Source organism: Arvicola amphibius, chromosome 2, assembly GCF_903992535.2.
Source record: "Arvicola amphibius chromosome 2, mArvAmp1.2, whole genome shotgun sequence".
Classification (NCBI taxonomy): domain Eukaryota; kingdom Metazoa; phylum Chordata; class Mammalia; order Rodentia; family Cricetidae; genus Arvicola; species Arvicola amphibius.
In genome coordinates, this window is record NC_052048.2 from 51,063,430 (window position 1) to 51,084,452 (window position 21,023).

Genomic DNA, 21,023 nt, shown 5'->3' on the forward strand with positions numbered 1-21,023 from the left:
ATGGGGAGAAGGGATTTTGAGTAGGCATTTTCCAGTGTGTGGCTATCAACTCAGTATTTCTCATTAAATTACCATACATATGTTTCCACCATATGTAAAGGTTGTGGTGGAACACGCCTTTAATCCCGAGTACTTGGGAGAAGGCAGAGGCAAGTGGATCTCTGTGAGTTTGAGGCCAGCCCTGGTCTACAAGAGCTAGTTCCAGGACAGCTAGGGCTGTTACACGGAGAAATCCTGTCTTGAAAAACCAACCAACCAACCAACCCAACCAACCAACCAACCATCAACCAACCAAATAAATTTCCATACATTTATCAGTACATAAGGGGTTTCAATGTTTTTCAACAGGAATGAAGCATATTTTTTATGTTAATTACTTTGTGTCACTGTGGTAACATATTTTTGACAGAAACAACATAGAAAGAAAGACCTTCTTTTGTATCACTGTTCTAGAGGGTTCATGCCATGCTAGGCAGAGCAATAATGGTGACAGGAGTGTGTGGTAGGCTTGGTGGACAAGAAGAGGAGAGGGCAATGTAGGAAGGGGTTAGTCAAGATGCACCCTGTTTTATACTTTCTCCTACCAGGTTCTAACTCTACCCTTTTCCCACCTCCCAACAATGCCATCGTATTATTAATCCATTAGGGACTAATCCATTTGTTAGTTCAGAGCCCTCAGGATCCGATCGTCTCTGGAGACCTCTCACAGATGCACCCGGATATGCCCTTTCCTCTTACTCCTTGGTGGGCTATGTCTCAGTTCAGCCATACTGACAATTAATATCAGCCATCAGCACTCTAGATATTGGTTAGCAGTTTCTCTTTCCATCAGTTTGACCTGGTAATTATGCCTCCTGTCAGTTATGTGTTTGGTGGATTTACTCAGCTCAGTTCCTGTTTGTTTTCCTATGGCTTTGTGGGTCCTGCAACAATTAACCGATCTTTTCTTGGCACAATAGGCATTTAGGTAATGTACTTTTACTCTGACATCAGATATTCCAAATGCACAATATTGCAATGCTTATGTAATGAAAGTGAAAAGTTGGTTTCAGAACAGAGGGCATGTTCTATGTGAGCAGTTGATGGCGCTTCATTGGGAAATCCATGTCTTTCCCCCTTCTGAGCATATATAGATAACATGTTCCTAGTTATAACACCAAAACTTTGGCCGATTTTGCACTGTTTTGTCAATGCGAAAAACAATCCCTGTTATTCACTGTTTCTTTTGGTTAATAAAGCAGGAAGATGGAGAACCTAATTGAATTGTCTGGCGTGGCTGCCTTTGAGCGTTGTAGCGACTTATTCCTGTTGTGACTTAGATCCTTCTGTTCCTGGTGTGGCTTTCACTCAACCCTTTGTTATCTGTCATTGTCAGAGTTCTGTTTGCCAAGCACTCAGCTGTGCCCTGTAATGATTTGAACTGCAACTGTCCATTTGGGACCCAAGGGTCTTAGAAACTGTATCTTAAACTAAGAGTGAATGGATATGCAGCCAGACAGTTACAAGGAGAATGTGGCGGCTTCACGTTGGGAAAGGCCATGACTCATCCTTGGAGTGCTCAGCCGAGTTGTTTTGCTCCTGTTTCAAGACTGTATCCCAGAGGCTTCAGGCTGTTGGAAACGGATGTTGGCAAAAATGGACTTGTTGGCCAACTTTTTTTTTTTTGAGAATTAGAAAGAGAAACCAACAAAACCGTAGCATTGCAACAAAAGCAGAGTCGTTATTAGGCAATAGATACTTGACTGCTTTAAAGGAGGGAATCGCCACAGAGCCCGAGGTCATTTGTCTGGTTTGGTGAGGCTTTTGTGATGTGTTTGCTCACCATCCCTCATGTACCTGTGAGACTCTAAGAGTCCTAGAAACCAGCAGTTGCACACAAGGACTCAAAGTTCACAGAGCAACTAGGTGGCACGGGTTTGCACCCATGAACAACGTCCTTCCATGTAGTGCCTTCTCAGGTCACAGGTCATGGCACACACCCTGCTTCACCTCCTTCTGGGGCTTCCCATGGGCCATATAATAAAGTCACCAGCCATCTCCAGGGACTCCATGGCTGTATCCTCCCTGGTACGGGGCCGATCATCTCTTAACATACTCCCTTCTCGCTATGTTTGGCCACACTAGCATCCTTGCTGATTCTCAAGGAACATTCCCACCCCGGTCTTTGTCCCCGCTCTCTGGGAAACTCTTTCTTTGTGGAACTTTCCTGTAGCTGCTGTGCGTCTCTTTTTCCACCTCTCTCCTGCTGCATTCCTCTCTCTCCCACAGACTGCTTTGGGCCCTTCCCACCTGCTCTTATACCCTATTCTACCCTCAAAATTATCTGCTTTTCGGTTATATTTTTATATTGTTTATCATTTCATACTGAGCATTCTCAACAGTTACACAGCCCTTGAGTGGATAATGATGCTCACTCACAGAACATATTTAGAGAATATTTGTTTAACCAGTGAATGGGATCTACATAGTAGAACGGGATCAGTGCCTATTTGTTTTGTGTACCAGGCAGGACTTCAATGTGCACTGATAATGACAGGCAAACCTGATATCAACTGATACATATTACACACCAGGGCCTTACTTCCAAGTGCCTTCCAGTATTAATTTATTATTTAGGGAGTTGTTGAGGTACAGGTGCTGTAATATCCTCTGTTGAGAAGCAAGAAAGTGGAGACATGTGATTGGGTGGCTAGCTCAATGATTGTAAACAGGGAGTTGAAGAACAGAATGTCTCAACTGTATCCTTTACACTTTTTAATTTTCTTTTTTTGAAATGGGGCTTCTATTTGTAGTCCTGGCTGTTCTGGAACTTGTTCTGTAAACCGGGATGACCTCAAACTCACAGAAATCCACCTGCCTCTGCCTCTTGAGTGCTGGGATTAAAAGTGTGAGCCATCACTGCCTGGCTGTGTCCTTAACCACTTTATCAGCTCTTCTTTGGCCTCCAGTTGGGAAGTCAGTAAACACTTTTCCAATGACGTGAATATTCATAAGAGACCACAGAGTCGGGCTGGGGAAGGTGCTGAGTTTTGTTATGTATTCGCTACAGAAGAATGAGGACCCACCCAGCACCCACCCACCCAAACACACAAACCAACAAAAAAAACAAGAGAAAACTAGATGAGAAGACATGCACCTACAATCCCAGTACTGGGAGGCAGGAAGAGAGGATTCCTGGGGCTGGCTAGCCAGCGCAGCAGAGGAAGCAAGCCTCAGGTTTAATGAGAGAATTTGTCTGAAAAAATAATATGGCAAGTGATTAGGGACGATGCCCAGTGCTGATCCCTGGGCTCTGTATGCATGTATGCCTGCAAACACAAGCCTGTGCACACGTGTCTGTATTGAGAAAAATAGCAAAAAAGAATGGAGGGGTGCTCATCATGTTCCATTAATTGAAGTAGGATAAGAATTAGAAGTCTGAATGACCTCAGGGGAGGGGGTGGTGAGGTCCTCCCATCCTCAAAGTCCCATGTAAAAGGAGAGTTGGAATTTATCTATGGTTTTAGAATAGTTTCTTCCAGTAGGCAGGGAGGAGGGAAAAGGGGGGTATCCGTGGATTGAACAAAACATGATAAGTCACGTGTTTCAAGCACCTCTTTAGACAGACCTGTAGGTGAAGGGAGGAGGAGTGGCATCACGGCTGCACCTTCTTGGAGTCAAAACAGCAGAGGCTCCTGTCTGTTGACTTCTGAAGATTTATTTTTAGGATGCTAACAGGCTGAGAGCTTTCTTCTTCTTCTTTTTGCTTAATTCTGTAGTAGATAATAATAATAATTAAAACTAATGGAGATAAAAACATTGTGACACTCCAGCTTCATATCTATTTGACATTGTAAATTAGAGTATTACTCACTCGGAAATTGCCTTGCTGTGTCTATTATTACCATGTTCTCGCAAAGGTCTCACATGAATCACAATTGAACCTTTGCATTTTCCTTGAAGAACCCTTGGTTTTCCTGAGAAGGGAGCAGAGTTCATTAAGGAGGAATTATTTCAGAATACTACTGGGAAGCAAGGGGAGTCTTAGATCCAAAAGGCTTAACTAGGCTCATCTTGAATATGAGCTGAAGGCAGGTGTTTTTTGTTTTTTTCTTTTATTCTCTTTTCCCTCTTCCTAGTGTTCACATGAACCTAAAGTCTCAGGATCACTGGTTTGTTTCTCTCTCTCTCTCTCTCTCTCTCTCTCTCTCTCTCTCTCTCTCTCTCTCTGTATGTGTGTGTGTGTGTTGCTGTTTGTGTGTATGCAGCTACTCACATGTAGGCACATACACATATATCTATGTGTGTGTGTGTGTGTGTGTGTGTGTGTGTGTGTGTGTGTACGTGTGTGTTCACAGGACAACCTTACTCTCGCTCCTCAGAAATTATCCGAAGCCCGACCCCACCACCACCCCCATCATCCCAGGGCCTTCATTCACTGGCTTGGTACTCACTGACTAGGCTAAGTTGGCCAGCAGAGTTCCAGTGATCTACCCTGTCCTCTGCCTCCCCTGGTGCTTGGGTTAAGAATGGAATACAACCACTCCTGCCTGGCTCGTTCAAAGTGCGCTCTGGGGATTGAACTCAAGTCTTCACCTTGTAAAGGCAAGTACTTCACTGAGTCTGTCCCCTTAGCTCTGTTCCCCCTTTAATGTGAAGGTCAGAATGCAAAATAATGCTCGTAAGCTACGTGAATAAACTTAAATGACTGAGGAGGCAAGGCTAGGAAACCTGAAAAATTGATCATGGGTGTATACTGATTTTAATGCCAATCCAAAGTTCTCAGGCCAATTCCAAACCTTAAACCAGGCTCCTGGGGGCTTGGTAAGTTATAGTCCTTATTCCAGCTGTGAAGGGAACAGCCCCAGGTACCCTTGAAAGGAAAGATGTGGATCAGTTTGGGTGCTGTGGAAGTGCCTAGGAAAAGGTCCGTTGGCTCTGCAACCAGGCAGGTTCACTTCTGCTTCTCTCTGAATTAATTACTTTTAAAAAGGTCAGTTCTAGTAAGAAAGAAAAGAAGACGTGGCGGTTCGTGAGTCGATGCATAGGAGGTGTCAGACTATCGAGGCCTGGGAACCAGCACAGTGTCACATGGCCATATTAAATTATTTAAAGCGGCCACAGAGCCAGTCCAGATCCAAAGGGAGGGGACATTAGACCCCCTGTGCCACCAGAGAAGTGTCAAGGCTTGTATGGCCATCTTTAGTCTGCCACAGGGAATTAACATCCTTTAGATCAATGTATGGATCAAAAAGAATTTGTGAGATCTGAGAAGGGAATGTGGGTTTTAAGCAAAAACTCCCTTCCCATAAAGTCTGAAGAAAGACATGCAGCAGAAACTATACATAAGCTACACTTACCAGCAGGAATAACCCACGATCCTATTTCATGGAAGGAGAGTTTATGCTAGGTCTGGGAAGCCTGCTTATTTAAGGGAGAAAGTTGTTTTTATTTTCTTCCTGGGGTATTTTTTAAATTGATATTCTCCTTGGTGAACCTTTCCCTGAATCATGTTGATTTTTGTTGGGCGAGTTAATGAGGTGGAAAGGGGCAGTCTGCCTCCATCCATGCTTCAATGAGGTATGAAGGTTCCTATCCCAATCGTCATGCCTCAGGGACAAGGTAGAGGGACTGGGGGACCTGCTCTGTGCCAGGGTGTGCACAATGTGACCTTCACTTCCTTTGGGGATGGCAGACACAGTTATTGTCCCAGTCACTGATGCTAGATTTAGGAAATGTTAGAGGGCACAGGGAATGTGGCCTGTTCTCTCTCTCTCTCTCCTCATCTCTCTCTCTCTCTCTCTCTCTCTCTCTCTCTCTCTCTCTCTCTGTGTGTGTGTGTGTGTGTAGGAAGAAGAAGAAGAGGAGGTCAAGTAAATATTAAATATGCCTGTCTATTTTGACTTCTAACCCATGTGCTGTATCATTGATAGGAAGGCGTGTTGACCTGCTAAGGTCCAGAGCAAAAAGACCCCTGCATGTGTCTGTGTTACTGATTCAAGATACCTGCTTCCTGCTAAGACAGGCATGTGGGCCACAGAGGACTCCAGCCACTTGCTTCTAAAGGTCTGAAAGAGTAGGAGTGAGACCATTGTCTTGTATTGACTGATATGGTCTTGTCTGGGAGCAGAGAGAAGGCACTGCCTGGTGTTTCCCCCTAACCCACGGTTAGCGTTAGACCAGTGTGTAGATCATGCCTGCAGAGCAGGCAAGAGCAGTTAGTTCTGTGCACATTCTGCTTCCATATGGAAATGATGGATATTGACAGATGCAACCAGCGGCAGTGTGGCAGCTAACGGCACAGGCAATGGAGTCAAAATCCGTGTCTGGAAATCTTGGCTCTGCTGCTTGCTAGCTGAGGAGACATCTCGACTGTGCCACGGAGGTAGGAAGAGCAAGCTCTCACAGCGTAATGTCACGAGCGTGAAGTGCATATTGTGTGTAGTGAGATTCAGCAAGTGCTGCAGGCTGACTGCGGTTGGCAGCCTCAGAGTTTATGTCCTTGGGGCTATTCCTTCTTCACAGGAAGTAGGAAGAGAGTTGGGTAAATGGCTTCTGCATGGATTTCACTTAACCTTTGGAGGCCAATTTGAAAGCAGGCACTGCTCACACAGGTGGTGAGTGTTTCCAAAACATATAGGACACCTGGGGAATGAACCAGGCATTTGTGAGCAGGAGACTTCCCTCTGTGGTGTGCTCAGAGTTCCCATTTTTGGAGCTGGTGGCCTTTGAGGTGCCCAGTTGTTTTCAGACTCCCCTAGTAAATCACCTGGAGGCGACATGGTGTGCATTGTGGAAGGTGATGGTTAGGTGTTTGTAATTTAGCTCTGGGGCAGGTGGCCTTGTGTTGTCAGGGAAGAAGAGGGCAAGAACAATGACAGACAGCAGTGAAACTGCAGCGTCCTCATGCTCATTCTTAAGTCCTGTGGGCCAATGGGGATGTCCTACACACACACACACACACACACACACTCACACACACGCACACGCACACGCACACGCACACACACACGGGGAGGGGGAGAAAGACAGACAGAGTCAGAGATAGAAGCAGAATCAGAGAGAGAGCAAAGACAACACACACACACACACAGAGAAACAGATAGGACACATAAAAGTCCCGGGGCTTAATGTGTGCCTCCTTTAGGATCATCGTCTGTGCTTGAGAGATGGAGAACATGCGGTGCTTGGATCTTAATGTAGATTACTATTCTATTAGGTTGGGAGCAGAGGCGGAATGCATGAGGCACAGCAAGTTCCAGGCTGCAAAAGTTGAGGTTGTTGGTCTGTTTAGTCATGATAACAGGCCCAGTGTGGCACTTGGCAGGTGACCCCCAAGGGTATATCACAAAGGGTCCTCATTGGCTATATACCGGCACATCCCCTGGGAGTAAACCAAAACCCACTTTGCCACTTACTGCAACTTTTCTACACGAATAATTCCCCGGACTTGATTTTCTCCTTTCTGTCCCTAAATCACATACATATGATTGTCATCTGTGTCTAGATTTTTATGGATACAGTGTGTGTGGGGGAGTCATAATTTGCTTTGTAAAGGCATAGATGTAGCATGCATTTTGTATTAACTGCTGATTTAGACTTGTAAATATGTATTCTAAACCCAGTGAGTGTCACGACCCTTAATAGGCAGCTGAGGAATTCTCACTTATTCAGCATACGTTTAAGAGGTGTGTCCTCCTTGTCATGGTCGTCATAGTTGTCCTCCTCCTCTTGTTGTGAAAGCATATATGTGCATAGGTCCAAGGCCAACCCTAGGTGTTCCTCAGTTGCCTTTCTAGTTCTCGAAATTTGAGACAGGGTCTTTCATTGGCCCACAGCTTCCCCAAGAAGGCTCTGCTAGCTGGCCAGCCAGCTCCAGTGATGGGCTTGCCTCGCTTCCCGTTTCAGCATAGCTCAGACTGCAAGCATGTTTCACTATGACTGACTTTTTATAGGAGAGATCAAACTCTGATCCTCATGCTTTTGAAGCTTAGCATCTCAGCCTCAAGAGCTTCCTTCTTCCTCACCATCCCCATCTTTCCTTGAGACTCTTGGTTAGCGGGAACAAAGGGAAGCCTTAAGTGGAAAGAGCTTGACTTATAATAGTTCCCCGAAATCCATAGAGGCTTTTGAAGAACGCCTCAGGTGATTCTGCTCCTCCATGCAGCTTTCCGCTTATATAGGAAATCTCTCTGTGGCTGTTCTCCACCTCCATGGTGGCTCTGAGGAGGATCTGTCACCCTACACCCCCAGCCCAATGTCTTGTACCGTAGCTGATGGTCGGTCTGAACTTTGGTGCTTCTTCTCACCTTCCATAGTCTCTCTCTTGAGACGTCCCCCCTCTGATGGTTCTCCAAAGACCCGAACCACCTTTGCAACAGACTTCTGTAGTGAGAATCGGTGGATTTCAAAGCCAACTCAGCTGCAGGATAAATGGAGGTGGAAGAGCAGAACTACTGGTTACACATCACGGACTCATGGGTCATACAAGAGGCAAGGGAATGCTTCTCTATGTGAAAAAGTTGCCAAGCCCACTCGGGTGTTAATGAACTTGCAGAGCTGCTGGCTTTTCCAGGGCCTGCACATGGGGAGGAAGCATTTGCCTTGAGCCGTGTTGTAAATGCTTAGGTACCTGTTTCCCCATTACAAAATTGGAGCCTTTGCTCCCATTTCCTCACTAATTACTTTTATATGTTAAGGATGGCTTCCTGGGTTCCTGAGAGTCTTGCCATCTCCAGAGGGAATACGTGTTTAGCCTCCACTCAGGCCTCTCCTTGAACTTGAGCTCGGTGGCTGCCTCATCCTTCTCTCCTGTCACTTAAAACAGTCCATGCCCACTGAGGCATCTAGGCCATCACTTCACAAAGCGAGGCAGGAGAAGGAAGTGCGGGAGATCTAGAGAGCAACGTGGTGGCTCTGGATAATAGAGCTTTATTGCCTCTCTAAAATTTCCTAAGAGGACGAATATCTGTTTCTCTACCACAGAAATATGGTAATTGTGTGTAGTAATAGACATTAAGTTTCTTAGTCATTCCACAATGTGTAATTATGGGAAAACATCAGGTGACATACCATAAGTATATACAATTTCTTTCTGCAAATCAGAAAACAATTCAAAGGGGCAGAGAGATGGTTCAGTAAGGGATCTGAGTTTCATCCCCAGCACCCATGTGAAAAAGCCAGTTATAGCGGCAGGCATCTATAACCACTGCCCTTCATCCTCAGCACCCACATAAAAAAGCCAGTAGCTACAGCAGCAGGCATCTGTAATTGCAGCCCTAGGGACTTAGAGGCGGGAGGATGCCTGGGTCTGACCAGCCAGCCAACCTACATGAATTAGTGACCTCCAGTTCAGTAATAGACCCTGTGTCAGAGAGCATGGTGAATGACTGAGAAAGACACCTGACCTTAACATCTTGGATCCATACATAGGTGTGTACATACGTGCACATCCACCCCTATAATAATAAAACCCAAATGGAATCTGGATCCACCACAAACAAAGTAAGAGACCGTTACTCTATAAAAGATCATTATACTTGTTACTATGTTTGTGACCAAAATGTCTGACATTAATCAGTCTAAGTAAGGGAGAAATTCCTTATCCAGCCTCACAGGTTCTGAGTCACCAGTCTATTATAGAGGGGAAAGTGTGACAGAACAACTCATGCATGGTGGCCAGAAAGTGGAACAAAACACAAAGGAGCCAGGGTAAGATACAGCCCCAAAGAGACATCCCCAGTGACCTACTTCCCGCCACATGGTCCCTCCTCCTGAATTTCCCCACCTCTCAATAATGCCATCATATTATGAATTGTTAAGGATTTAAGCATTTCATTAGGTTAGAGTCCCCATGAGCTGATCATTTCTGGAAATACATGTTCAGAGGTCTGTGTTACTAATTTCCCAGGGGTTTCTCAATCAAAATTAATCATTTTAAGCATTGCTGATTCATCTTTTGGTGGTAATTTAAGTGTTCAAAAGAAAATAACTGGGCAGAGGATACAGCACAGTTGGTAGGGTGTTCAGCTGGCATGCACGAAGCCTTGGGTTTGACCTCTAGCACCAACTAAAACCGGATTTGGTGGTCCATGCCCATGATCCCAGCTCTTATGTGGTAGAAGCAGGAGGCTCAAAAGTTCAAGATTCTTTTTGATTGTGTTGTGAGGGCCAGCCTGAGATACATGAGACCTCATCTTACAATCAAAGAACATAATTAGTAGTGTGGACATGAATGGTGTTTATTGATTTTTGTCTCAACTCTACAGAATATATAGTGTACCTTGCAAAATTTTGTTTCTAAGATGGTATCTTAGCGCCCTTGGAGTTTAAACCTCTTTGAGGTATTTGTGTGAAAAGTGCAGACTTTCTGACTTCTTAGCTCATACTCATTTGGTCAGAGTTGCCACAGGGAAACCGCAGGGGTTCATGTTTTTTGAAGTTCCACCTGATATTGCAATATCTCTTGAGCTGGAGAAATCACTGCTCTGAATTCACTTGCTGACTGAGAGGAAGGAAGTAAGGGGAAAGCTGACCACATCTGTGCAGTGTGGGACACTGTGTGCGATGTCACCAGGGACACATTCCAGTCTAGTGTTTCTCTAGCACCCATGTTTCTGAAACCACACCCAAGGGTCTTGTTAAAATATCCACTCAGGAGTAGTTCTCAGAGTGCCCATTCCTAACAGGCTGCTGGGTCAATCCGACAGGTGCTTTTTTTTGAGACCACCTTTAGCACAGAAGAGATTAGACCAGGAATTTACCTATTGTTCAAAGGGTCAGATAGTAGAATTTTTGGCTTTGTGGGCCACTCAGCCTCTAACGTAATGCTTTAACTCTACCATAGTGGCGAGAAAGCAGCCATAGCTAATACATACATGAATGGATAAATAGGTGTTCCAATAAAACTTTATAAAAACAGACATCCAGCTAGACTTAGCCAGACATTTTTTTTTTTGTTGTTGTTGTTGGTTATAATTTGCTGATTCCTGGAGGTTATGTGACCATCACTGTTCTTCAGGTACTCAGCACTTTCCATGTGGCAGATGGCTTGCTTGATTTCTCTGTTTGTTTGTGTTCTTGTGTAATACCCAAGACTGAAGATCTAGATGGCTGAAGAACTTCTAAGGGACACACACTTTGGTGGCAGAGTCAGGAACGTTGACCTTGGAGCTCCAATCAGAGTATTTCTTTTTCACACAAGGCAGGCCACATGGTAACAGAGTTGACTGTTAACTTGACAGAATCTACAATTACCCTGGAGACATATCTCTGGGAATTTCTGTGATGGATTTTTCTAATTTAGATTGATGAAGGTGGAATATCAACTCTGTGTGGAGCCATTGCTTGGCCAGGGGTCCTGGAGTACTTAAGAAACAGAAAGTCAGCTGAACGTGAGCATTCATTTCTCTCTGCTTATTGTGGGTGCTTTTGACCAGCAGAGTTTCTTCTCATGTTTCCCCGCTGTCCTTGCTTGCTGCCATTTCTTCCCCACCATGATGGATTGTATCCCCTTGAACTGTGAGCTAGAATAAATGTTTGCTTCCTTAAGTTGCTTTCATCAGGTATTTTGTTACAGTATAGATCTTTCTTTGGACATAGCCTTCCTTTGGAATGGTCAATAGGCTAGAGCCTCCAGAGAATTTTGCTTAGTTCTCTCTGCACTGCCTGGAACATAGTAGGTGCTTAGTAAAATTTTAAAAAATTTGGTGGTGGAAGGTTGAGCATAGGTGTCATGCATGAATAAATATTTATTAAATGAATGGTTATTTCATGGTTACTTATGTGCAATGGGCATTTCATGGTATTTCATTTTTGATGCCAGTGATTTTATATGACAAGATTTGAGAAACAAAGCATACAATCAACAAGACATCCAGTTATACAAAGTCTTGAACCCAGACTTCTCTACACACAAGCTTCTCCACACTCAGCAGTTTATTGACATATTTGAGAAGCCCATTTGCAGGGATCCAAATGTTTGACTCAAAGGATTCCTTCCTAGTTACTTTGAGCCTTCTTAGAATTGAAAATAGTCATGGTTTGGCAAACCATCCTGGTGGTCAGTGGAATAGGTACAATGCCTATAGCAAGCACCCATGACACGACCCCTGTGGTGTAATAGAGAAATATTCCTAAACACAATTATCAGTCGATTTGCATTCTATTAGCCACAGGAAATGAGGGGTTAGTTGTGTGTGTGTGTGGTGTGTGTGTGTGTGTGTGTGTGCCCTTCTTTCTTCTCTGTAGCTTCTTATTTAGAACATCTGATGCAGATTATAAAAGGCAATCCTCAGAATTCTTGGTAAAACTACCTCACGATGAGAGAAAATGAGCTGTGATTTGGATGGACATCTTCTGATACCAAGTGAAAGGTCAATTCAGTGGAAGTGTTAAAAGCATCACAACTAATTCTGAATAGAGTTTGGGATGGCAGGCCTGAAGTGAAATTTCCTGAGGTACTGACGTTGCAGGACGGTGGAGCTGGCTTTGACCCAGATGATGCTCAGAGGCAGCAGCTGCAGCAACAGGTAACCTGAGCAGTCAGGTAGATTTCTTCAGCATTTCTAAGCGCTCTTGCCCCTAGTGACATAATTATGTCACAAGCTGCTTATCTTGGTACCCAGGTGAGACTGTCACATGGCATCTGTGCTTTGTAGTGACTTCACATCACATTGTTTTTCTGTTCTAGTGGAGCAGATAACTTGCCTAGTCTATCTCAAGTGGAGATAATGTAACTACACAGTTCTGAGGTTTATATTTTCATCCTTGCCTCCATTTCAGTTTTCAAGTCTTGCACTGTTTCCATTATCTGTTTGATTGTTTTTTCTTGGTTTCCTAGGATATCATCAAACTTTTTGTTATTCTTCTCGTCCATTTCCTTAAGGGAGTTTTTCACCTCCTGTTTAAGGGACTCTATTACTTTCATAAAGTCAGTTTTTTCTACTTCTTCTTGATTAGTGTGTTCAAGTCCTCCTGTTATAAGTTCGCTGGGTTCTGGTGCTTTCATGTTGTTTTTCAAATTGTTGGAGGAATTCTTGCATTGGCGCCTGCCCATTTCTTCCTCTGAATAATCCCCTTTGGGTCTTCTTTTAGAAGTTCAATTCCCCCCAATGAATTCAACTCACTCACCCCAATGAATGATGGATCCTCTGGCAGACTGTCAGGTCTCCTTGCAGGCCAAGCAGCTCGCTGACAAAGGGCCTGACTTGCTGGAGGCAGGCTAATGAAGGAGGGGACCTCCCACCGGCCTGGGTGCACTCAATTCCAGGACCCCGGTGCCCAAACAGGCTGAGCTGTGGGATTTTGTGGCCCCAAAGATGGGAGGGAGGATGAGGCGGGGTAGGGGGTTCTGGGTGCAAGCTGGGAAGGGACAGGAAGAGAGAGGCAGTATCCGGGGAGAATAACCCCTGCAGGAAGAGCAGGGAGTGTGCGGGTGGGGGGGAGAGTTGGGGAATGTCGGTGGTCCCTCTCCGGGCAGCTGCCCGGTTCAGGCACTCACTCCTCACTCACCCCAATGAATCTATATTTTCATAGTATTTATTATTTATCATGCTTCCCATAAGCCTTCCAGAAGGGAAGAAATGCATTTATTTCTATGGTTTACTTGTACCTCATCAATCTACCCATTCAACAAATAGTCAAATACTGGCTGTATATCAGGCATTGTTCTCAGTGGAGAGACTGCATGTGGGATTCCCCTCTGTATGCTGTGACTACCATTGGTTAATAATGAAACTGTCTTGGGCCTGTGCAGGGAACAGAGGTAAACGGGGAAAACTAAACTGAATGCTGGGAGAAAGAAGGAGTAGTTAAGGAGAAGCCATAGAGCTGCCACTGGAGTCAGACATGCTGAAACTTGCTGGTAGGCCATGACCTTGTGGTGATGCACAGATTAATGGAGATGGGTTAATTTAACATGTAAGAGTTAGCAAATAAGAAGCTAGAGCTAATGGTCCAAGCAGTGATTTAAATAATATTGTTTCTGTGTGATTATTTCAGGTCTGAACTACTGACCAGCCGGGAACCAACAAGTGGCCTTCCTACAACACCCCTCCCCTTTTCGCTCCTCTCTACATGTGCATGTGTATTTTGAGAGTGGAAGTGGAAACTCGGGCTTTGATTTTGGGATGTAATGCATTGGAATGCCTATTAACTAACCCAAATGGACATGTCAGGAAGGATATGTGGACAAAGACCAGGCTGAGAATGATGGTAACAGTACTATCCATCAGTGCTGTACACTTACTGTTGGGGTTGTGTGAGCACAATAAATAAAACCTCCTTTTACTGGTGACTGAATTTAAAGTCAGTGGATAACAACACAGCCATTCAGGCAGAAAACTGAAGTTCCTGTTCACGTTGCTAACAGCTATTAGATAATGTGGCTTTGGATCTTTGGCAAGGGGGACTTGATTTAGCTGGGCATCCTATCAGGTGCAGCTGGGAGGATATTCCTCAGGTGTCCTAAACAGTGGAGGAATTGGATGGATCTTAGGCAGGCAGATCTTGAGAGCTTTCCAGAGGCTAAGTGTCCAGGGTTTAGTTTCCTCTTCTAAACATACCTCCTAGTCACCTATATATCATTCCCCCAGTTAGGGAGGGGCCATTGAGGCCCATGGAGAGAAAGCAGGGTGAGCATTAACTCTGGCTAACAGAGTATGAAGGCTTAGGAGTCCGCCCCCTAGCCCTCTTCTGAGTGTTCCATGCTTTACACTAATTTTTTCATTTAACTTTCATATTTTATTACCACTTCATTGTCATGGCAGTGACATTTACAAGGCCAATTTTTTCAGGATCATATAGCACAACCTGCATTTGACACTTGCCTCATGTTTTCCTGTTGTTTTATAAGTTATGAACTGCCAAAGGGTGCTTTTTATTTATTTATTTATCACCATAAACAGGTGTGTGTATGTGTGTGTGTGTGTGTATATGTGTGTGTGTGTGTGTATGTGTGTGTGTGTGTGTGCGCGTTTTTCAAATGGTGAGTGCCAGCTAAAGGAAACAATAGGATTAAAGAAAACAGTTTCTCCTTTTAAATTAATAATTTCCTACTATTTAAATAAAAAAGCTGTATTTATTTTATTGAACATTAGCCTATGGCCTTTCCTCCATATCCCTGCAAAATAGGAAAGAAAGATGTATTTCGGTTCACAAATTTCTCTCACGGTGGTTTGGTTCCATGGGCTTGGGTAGAGCCGTCTTCAGTCTGTGGATGAATAGACTTCTTTCTTCAGAAATGGAAATCTTTAGAAAGTATGTAGGACTCGTTTGGTCTCATGTCTGGTTGTTCCAGTGGTAATACTGAAACAGAGGAAGCAATGCTTTAGTTCGCTGATAGCTAAGGAAAACAAGTTGAGAGATCGAAGGTCAAGGAAAGGTGGCATATATGAAAAGCCACAGCTGCAGTGGGCATGTGAGGGAGCTGTTGATAGAGTCTGGTTGGAGAGAGGAATGATCCTGCTTCTGCCCATGCTGGCTGTATGGCCATGAACTCTGAGGTCAAAGCCTACAAATTCTCCCTCATGGGTGAACTTTCATATATTAAAACCTCAGGAGTCAGTCAGGTATAAATGGCAGAAAGTGTGGTCTCATTTGGTCTCAGACAAAGCAGTTTGGCTAGGATATCCTTGTGTGTTCTATGGGTTCTCCCCACAATGGCCTGGCTTGTAGGATATGCCAAAGGTATGGCTTATCCTCCAGGATCAGAGGAACTTGTTGAGTTGCTGGGAACCATAATCAGGGCCGTTATCAGTCTTTATGTCCCATGGCACTCCCATGACCACCATGGCCCATTCAAGGACCTTAATAACATGGGAGGCCTTTTCCCCTGAGAGGGCCACAGCATACATGGAAGAGCAGGTATCTATCATGACATGAACAGAGTGGAGACTACCAAATGGGGGAGGGTGGCGAGTGACATCCATTTGCCGGATTGCGTTGGGCAGGAGCCCTTGGGGGTTCACGCCCCCTTAAAGAGGGGGCCTAGGGGCACCTGAGGAGCATGGGGAGCTCAGGATCTAACTGTTTACATTGAGAACTGGCAAGTTCTGGGAGGAGCTTGTGTAGGCACTGGGGGTGAGGGGACAGGAATTGTTGGTAAATGCTCTTGCTTATTCAAGGAAGTTAAGGTTAATGTTATAATCATAGTGTCAATTTAAGCATTGCCTTTGGTAAGGATGCCTGGGAATCCAGGGTGTGACTGGATGTGAGAAATATACCAGGGTCGGCTCTCTGTATCTTTTATGGACAGCATGGTCACATATAATGTGTTTATTCATTCTTTTATCTTTTTTTCCCTATTTTTTGAGACAGGGCTTCTCTGTAGCTTTGGAGTTTGTCCTGGAAATTACTTTGTAGACAAGACTGGCTTTGAGCTCATAGAGATCCACCTGCCTCTGCCTCCCTGAGTATTGAGATTAAAGGCATGCCCTTGGGAAAAAAAAAGACAGAATGTCAATGGCCTGGACCACATGTTGTCCATCAGATAAAACACTGACATACTCAGACAGACATTCCACGAGGACCTTCAGGAGGGCAAGCTGTTCTTCCAGTTGTACAGAACCAGGGTTGGGCAATATGTGGGCCACGTGTTTCACTCCCAGATACTGAATTAAGTCCCTGAACCCATTTTATTGGCATCTGAGACTGCCAGGGTATTTTCAGAGAAATAGGAGAAGATGGAGGAGCACTGTGGGGCCTGACTTTAGAGACAGTGAGGCAAGTCTTTTATTTTGGGGTAGGTGGTAATCCAACATCCCAGGGAAGCCCATGATCATTGCTTGGAAGCTGATAGTGTGTCAATAGGGGCTGAGAATGTCACGGAAAAGGGGAGGATAATTTTGTCTGGCTCCCAACCATAAGTCCTTTGGGCCAGCATCCATGCCTTAATGGTAAGGCAGAAGGCCATTTCACATTTTTGAGGTGATTTTTTTGTAGATCTGAGAATTCTTTGTGTATCCTTATTAATGGGCCTGATTACCACAAGACTCTCAAAATACCTGTGGTAATCCAAAGTATGATTGCCAGGAGAGGCCTATGAAGCTTCTGTCTATCTAAGAAGGTGACAGTTAGGGGGTGGCCACCCTATGAAGGAGGTCTTTGTCTTCTTGTGTGAGCCTGATCTTTGCAGAGGGGCAGGTAGGGCCCTCAAGTAGAGAAAACAAGGAATACATTTCTTGCTCCAGGGTTGGCAAACTTGGCTTAAACCAATTAATAGAGCTGCAGAGTTGTCGGAGTTCTGCCAAGGTATATTAGTCCTTGGACATCAGGCTGAAAGACAAAGGACCTAACTGTTGAGCTATGGAGAATCCTAGAAAAGCCTAGGGAGAAAAAGACTGGATCTTTTTAGGGGCCACCTGGAGGTTGAGAGCCATCAAACCTTCTAGGAGGGTCAAGGATACCCTTCTTAGATATTGAGTGTCAAGGTGTACCAGGAGGATGCCATCCGTGTAATGGTCCAGAAGGACATCCTTGGGAACATTGTGAAATGCCTGGAAAAGAGAGCTGGCAAATAGTAGGACTATTTTTCATTTCTTGGGGGAGCATCTTTGGCTAGGTCACTGCATGGTAGGCTGCCAGACTGTGAAGTGAAGGCAAAGCAGCATTTGTCTGCTGGCGCCAATGGGATCTGATAAAAAAAAAAAAAACCCAAACCAGTCCTTGATGTATAAGATAAAGATATGGTGAGAAGGGGGATGGCACTGGGATGGGGCAGGCCGGGCTGTGTGGTACCCATTTTTTTCCATTTGTTCATTAACAGCTTGCAGGTGTTGGAGTAATCAGTAATGGCTGCACCTCTTGTAGATGACAAATATGGGGGTATTGTGTCTATTGGTAAAAGTTCTAGGTGTCTTAGTCTGAGTTGTTCACTGACTAGTTCTTTTAAGGCTGTTAATTTGGGTTTTATTATAGGCCACTGCTCCACCCAGATGTCATTATCGGAGAGTCAAGACAGGGCATTAAGGTCAGAGACTTGATCCCTGAGGGCTTGTGGTGGGCAGTAGCCTTTAAAATTGGGGGTGTGTGCCTCTGGGTGGCCAGTGGGGGAGGGGAACCCTGAGAAGCCCAGTGTATTGTGGATCATGACATCATCAAAGAATGCCCTATGGTCTGTGGTCAAAGCCATACTCATGTCTTCTAGAATATCTCTACCCCAAAGATTATGAGGTGCCCTGGGTCCTATGGGAGAGAAGGAACCCCGATTACCATCTAGGTCCTTCCAGTGGACAAATTGGACAGTATTATATGAGTCTTGCTGGCTGCCCACTCCACTTATGTAGGGGCCAGGCCAAAACTTCCAATGGAGAAAGGGAATGGCCTCTTTCCGTGAGGATGATGACATCCACATCCATGTTTATCAGTCTTTTAACTGGTTTCTCATCTAGGTAAACAGTCATCATGAGGGGAATGAGGAAATAAGGGCAGGGTCCAGAAAATTTTTGAATTGGAAGGTCTCCTTCTAACTAGTGAGGCTAGAGGCACCCCAACAGGAGTTTAAAGGAGTAGGGGAGTCAGTGAGTAGAGTAGGCATAAAAGAGGGGGTGGCAGGGTGGGTAATAACCCCCAAGTTCACCTTGCACTTCCTAGCAAGGAAAAGAATGCTCACCCATAAGTTTGTTTCCCACATGTTCTCTGGGGAGATCCATGGTGCCAGAATTGCTGACTAACTCCAGAGTCCTCCAATTCAGTAGACCTAACTTTCAGGTTGCGGATTAGGAGGAGTGATTTAAGGGCCCTTATCTGGGGCTCCTTACAGTGGGATGCTAGCCTTCCTGTAGTTTTAGATAAAGATGAACACAGATGGACACAAAGGGCAAAAGTGTTTCAGACCCAGGAGTCTTGTGCTTAGTGGAGGATTAATTCTGTAGTTTGTTAGCCATGACTGTATGTCCACATGGTGTCTCCAGACTAAGAGCAACTATCAGGAATTATTCTATGTTCCACCTCCTGGGGGAATCAGCCCTTGTATAGAGGCATGTGCAAATCAAAGACAAGATGTGTGCCTCCCTAACTGATGTACAGGCATATGAAGAAAGAGAAGAGGGATTCCCCCCCCCCCCCCATTGCTCACCTACAGGGGGAGGGAAAGGACATGAAATGTGAATTAGCCAATTTACCAAATAATCCACAGGAAGGGAGTGCTGGACCAATCACTAGAGTATCAGCAGTGAAACTAAAGCAAAATTTAAAAATATGCCCTGAAGCCAGACAATGGTGGCACGCACCTTTAATCCTAGCACTCAGAAGACAAAGATAGGTGGCCCTCTGTGAGTTCAAGGGTAGCCTGATCTACAGAGCAAGTTCCAGGATAGTCTTGAACTTGAGAAACCCTGTCTCAAAACAGAACAGAACAAAACAAAACAAAACTATGCCCTGATCCAAGTGGAGTTGAAGCCCATGCCATCATGGAAGCCTCATTATGGGACTGCCAGGTGTTGCAAGGGACGAATCCAAGTGGGTAGTCTCTTGGGGGGATGGGGCAAGAAGGCACGGAATCAATGGCCCAGATTTGGGAAGCCTGGTTAAAAGCAAAAGCCAACTCCTTGATTGAGGGTATGGGCAGGCCTCTTATACCCTCTCCTGGGACTCAGGGGTGGTGCTAATCTGTGCTAATACTGTGTTCTCTCTCTCTCATTGGCCCAAGTCATCATGATGTCATCTGTCTCCAGGCTTCACAGCAGATTTCTGGTTGGCTCATAGGGAGATTATTAATTCTCATGCTCTACTAACCACCAGCTGGCTCTTAGCCCCGCCTCCTACAAAAGACAAACTGGGTTAGAGACCTGTCTGGGTTAGTGTTCTGCTGTGAAGAGACACCACAACCATGGGAACTCTTAGAAAAAAAAGCATTTAATTGAGGATTTGATTGCAAGTTCAGAGGTTTAGTCCACTATCATCATGGCAGGAAGCATGGTGGCACATAGGCAGGCATGGTGCTGGAGAAATAGACCGGAGTTCTACATCTGGGTCCCTTGACTAAGTGAGAGACTCCTGGCTTGGTGTGTGCTTTTGAAACCTCAGACTCCTCTGATGAGGCCACACCTCCTAATTCTTTCAAATAATGCTAATCCATGGTGAACAAGCATTCAAATCTATGAGCCTGGGGTGGGGGCGCATTCCCATTTAAATTACCACGAGATACCTTCTCAAAAAAAAAATGCTTGGTGTGGAGGCACATGCCTTTAATCCCAGCACTCAGAAGGCAGAAGCAGTAGGATATAGATCTGTGAGATGAAGACCAGACTGCTCTATTTAGCAAGTTATAGGCCAGGCGAGATGCACAGTGAGATCTTGTCTCAAAACTAAAATAGAAAGAGGTGGTGTTTGTAATGTATAATTCTTCAGGCTTGCATAGGCCATGATGCATTGGTTGAGAATAGGAAACGATTGTTGTGATTCACTTGGGAAACCCAAACCTTTCTTAGGAATTTACTGAGTTTATTTGGGTCTCACAGTGATTTGTAAAGTCACTTACCTGGAGAGAACAGCTACCAATGAAGAAAAGTGATAAAAATCAAAACAAAAAGCAACTGTGGAGTAGGCTATGAAGATAAATGTAAAATTAATGCTACCATAGCAAAGTTCCAAAATAAAGAGGAAAGCGATATAAGAATTTTATCAACGTTGCCTCTTGGAGGTTTTTATTAATATTTATTATTTTAGATAGAGTCTCATGTAGTCCAATCTGTTCTCAAGCTTACTCTGTAGCCAAGGCTGGCTTTGAACTTGTCATCTTCCATCTACCAAGTTCTGGGGCTAGAGGCCTGTGCCACCATGCCTGTCCTTGTAGGTAGTTTTTTAATAACTAACAATGGTTTGGAAACTCATACTGAATAACAATGGGTAAAATGGTTGAGAGAACTGACTATTATCAGCAGTGTGCTCAATCAGAGTTTATGACAGTTTGTTGACTTGGGTATCATAAGGTTCCTTTGACACAGACTTTAGGCTTAAATGTGGCTCATTGTTTCATACACAGCAGGCATTTAAATACTTTTTATTTAGACTCAGCAACATTTTATATTATGTTGATTGTTTGA

At 44.6% G+C, this 21,023-nt stretch overlaps 1 protein-coding gene and 1 long non-coding RNA gene across 3 annotated transcripts in view; one reads left to right on the forward strand and one right to left on the reverse strand.

Annotated features, from left to right (window-relative positions):
• The window catches only part of Tafa4 (TAFA chemokine like family member 4), a 153,805-nt gene that overhangs the window by 25,927 nt on the left and 106,855 nt on the right, over nt 1-21,023 (forward strand). The gene's annotated exons all lie outside the window — the stretch shown is intronic.
• The window catches only part of LOC119807642, a 37,141-nt gene that overhangs the window by 2,558 nt on the left and 13,560 nt on the right, over nt 1-21,023 (reverse strand). For both annotated transcript variants that reach the window (XR_005284325.1, XR_005284324.1), the window contains exon 2: nt 3,608-3,752. This is a non-coding gene — a long non-coding RNA (uncharacterized LOC119807642). The remainder of the gene's footprint in view (nt 1-3,607; nt 3,753-21,023) is intronic.